The sequence below is a fragment of the Drosophila erecta genome, unplaced genomic scaffold (assembly GCF_003286155.1).
Source record: "Drosophila erecta strain 14021-0224.00,06,07 unplaced genomic scaffold, DereRS2 tig00000442-arrow-arrow-pilon, whole genome shotgun sequence".
NCBI classification, from domain to species: domain Eukaryota; kingdom Metazoa; phylum Arthropoda; class Insecta; order Diptera; family Drosophilidae; genus Drosophila; species Drosophila erecta.
Genome location: NW_020825255.1, coordinates 121,322 through 125,188, shown reverse-complemented (window position 1 = coordinate 125,188; position 3,867 = coordinate 121,322).

Here is a 3,867-nt window from a genome sequence, read left to right as displayed (position 1 = left end):
TTCCATTTGAGGGGGAATCCCGTCCACCACAGCTTGTTATGCATGTGATCTGCATATGTAGCGATTTCTCGCAGTGTAATTACATGCGAGTATGTGTGCGTGCGTTTGTGCGCGAGAGCGCGAGATGCGGAAATGTACTGAAATGAGAAATTTCCGTTTCTGTTTCCGCCGACGGAAGTAAAACAAACGCCGATAAAACAGTCCCACGACCCGAGCACAAGTGAAATGGGCAAAAACACTCGCAAAGGAAGACAACTGAAAGGTATAAATGATTGCCCTGATAATACAAGCATGCGAAATATTGAAACCAGTTGCATACTTTTCGGCGCACAACCAAGAATTTATGAACCATTTTCGCAGCCCCGGTCAGAGGGCATAAATCGAAACAAGAGGGGTAGTTTTGGATCCAACTGGGCCTCCAAATGCGTTTTGGGCACTAACTAATGGCACATAAATAACAACTACTAAGTAAAAAGTACCTTGATCTGGCCGCCTTTTGTGCTCGCACTGGTTTTTGAGTCTTTCAAATATTTTGTAATCATATTAACATAATAAGCGAAACATAAAATATCTAGTAAACAACACAAAAGTGTTTTTGAAACTTTAGAAGAGAAACAATTGAAGAACTTATTAGTTCAGTACCGCGGTGCAGATAGTTCTACTCGTTAGTTTAATGTTTGTTGATTAGTTGTCTGCGCAGCCACCGCTTACTACGCACATTAAAATTATGTTCGGAGTAATGTAGTCCACACCTAGTGCCACCCACGAAAGGAACATAAATATAGGAGAAAGGCAACGCGTTCCAAATGGACGACAGGATTGTGTTGCTGGACATTGGACAGTGGACACTGGCAATTACCGTTGCCGTAGTTGTCAGAGCTACGCTCTTCCTGCTTCCCCAGAACATCACCGCCCGGGATGCCACCCCCTTTCAAAATTCGCCTTGACCTGGAGTCCTGGCTCATAGCTATAGTCACATACTGCTTGAGGATTATTTGTGGTACCTTTGGAATGCCAAGCTACATTGCGTATACGCAGCGTGTGACCATGGCGAAATACAATAACTGCGAATTTGATTGCCCCTGCTAATGTGTGCTCGCAATAAAGAATCAATTTGTTAGTGAGCCGGCTGGCTATTGCTGCATTTGGTTTATGGTAATTAAATAATAAACAATACGTTACGTGACTGCAAATTTATGTTTTTTCCTGTTCCCTGTGCCATGCCTATTAGTTCAATAAAATATTATTAATTGTATTGTGCGAAGGAAGATATTAAAACAAAGCAAAAGCCCGTTTTCAGTTCATTTGGGATGAACTTTTCCAACTTAACGCCTCGTTCTAAGCAGAACACAAGCTACAAAGTGAGCAACATTCATCTGCATTTTATATTTCGGTTTATATGCCTGCTCGCCCTCTGGTGACAAATAACACTAAATTAAAATTTTATTAGGGTCTTTATTGTGCGTCGCCAACAAAAAAAACACGGAAGGGAGAACCAGTGGGAAAAAACTGGGAATATGTTTTAAATGTTTCGCAATAGCAAATTTTTTTTGTTGTTGTCTGCCGTCTGTGTTTGCCTTTTGGGGCCAACAAACAAATGGCAAAAACACAAGGAATGAAAGAATGAAAGGTAGAATTCCCCAAATTGATTAAAACTTCATAAATTTTCATTTTTATCGCCGAAGCAAGCAAATGCCACACAAAAAAAGAAAAAAACACGTAAGAAAAATGGCACTGGGGTCTAAAAATTCAACCCCAAAACCGGTAACAGAAAAAGCTAATTCAACACGTAAGAAAATAAAAAGGAAAATACCCCGATACCAAAAAGAGTCATTTGGGAACCAACTTGGTGCTGGAGTTTTTGGTGGTTGGCCTTCTCCCAAATGGGGGATAAAAGTAAATTCACATCATCACAAAAATTATTAAGCAATCAGCCTTTGTTTTTGGTCTCTGCAACCCCGGTTTTGGGTATGTAAAACCTGGCTTTTCAAGGGGTTTGTTTACCTGGGCAAAATAAAGCATGCTGATTAAGCGAAAGTGATTGAGTGCCACAAGAATTTCAAAATTAGGGTTTTCAAAGCATAATTTAAAAAGGCCCAGTTAAAGTGGCAACATGTGCTAAAATGTGTTTTCGTTTGCTAACTTTAGTTCATTGTTTAAAAGTTTAAAACTTAAGATACAGAGAAGGATCGCTAATTTAATTATAAGTTATTTCTCATTATTAGTATTTAATTCTAATAACATAATTGTGATTCGAAAATGTACCTAAAAAGTGGTCAAATAAAGTTTCGCTGGCAAAACTTTCAGGTAAATGCATTTGATAAATGCCATGAAGGCAGGGAGCTGACATTTTGGGTGAGCTTAATGAAATTAAAAGACAAAGTCATTAAAAGCCAAGTTGGCATTTTAATTAAGTTGACGGGTCCGAAACTCTAAAAAGCTTTCTTAACTTCCGCAGTAATTAAAGAGTCCTCCCGAACAAAAGGCTTAAAATATAGTTTTAAGCTTATCAAGTTTGTTCGGCGATTAGTGACTTTATTTCAGGTATGGGTGGGGTCGATAAGGACTTAGCCTTAAGGTTGGCGTTTGGAGGTGACAGCAGCGGAGTAGAGTCAAAAGCCATTAAGGCTATTCTGCAAAATGCAATTCAAGGAGCACCACACACACACTAACTCACACTCTGTAGTGAAAAGTGGCGCGAAGTGTTCGAAGACGGCTGCATCATGTTGACGCTCCCGGAAAAACTCCAAAATTTTCCGCGCTGAGTCAGCGGGGACGCGCTAGGGGCTGCGGCCTATATCAGCGATGCTGTCCAGTGCACTTACCCGGTGAGGTCATGATCTCCGGAGTTCCATGGACCGTCCGCCGGCTGAGACCTCCAGGGCCTGGGATAGGTCAGGGTGAGAGAATTATTCGGAGCTTTCTCTTCAGTTTTCTCTTTCGTCCCCTTTCTTTTTTTGTGCAACGCGTGATGCAATGTCACGCCAGCTGATCTAAGTCAGCTGTTTACTCAGTGTTGGAAAACGACAGCCGCAAGCGTCTCCAACCACAGGTGGCGCTGTGGTTTTTCGGGGACTTCTTATCGCTAACTGTCAACAGCTACTTGCTATGCAACTCGACAAACGATCTTGGCGCTGGTTGTAGCATACTTTCCTGGGCTGCTGATGAGAATCCTTGACGACAACTCATGGAATCACAGTGAAAATTGACCCAAAAGACTCGGGCTCGTAGTTATAGGTGTTAAAAGTCAAGGAGCAGACCAATAGCCAACCCCACCGCGCACGCGGTACACCCAAAGCAGGGGCACTGGCGACCGAGCTGGAGCAGTATAACTCCCACCGGGGAAGAACCCTTTTCCCACTTCTCACCATCTCACTGAAATCCACGGAGCGTCTGACCCATAATGGGCGGCTCCGTGGTCTGCGTCTGTGCCACAATGGCCGGCAGTAATTTAAACCTGGCAGTAGGTATAAACTGCAAAACAAACCTGGCAGTAGGTATAAAATGCGTACACGAGTAAAGAATGTCGATCATTAACAGCACTACTCCAGGTGGTAACCAATTAGTTGGCAATCCACCCGTGGAAAACTCCACGGCAGGGGCACGGATTCTGGAGGCCCCAAATCCCATTCTGAACCAACCTGGCGGGGTGGTGGCAAGCTTGGCCGCCTCGACAGTAAAAGCAACAAGCCAACAAGAGAAGGGTATGGACAACGCGGGGGCTTTCCTAAGTAGTAGGAAAATCCTGCACTCGCCGATCCTGCCAAGGGCACCTGCGCCACTACAGGCTGGCGGGTCCAACCTTGCCGAGGGAGTAGATATGCAGGACACGCCAAAGCGGGCTCGGACCCCAAACAGCCCCTCCGG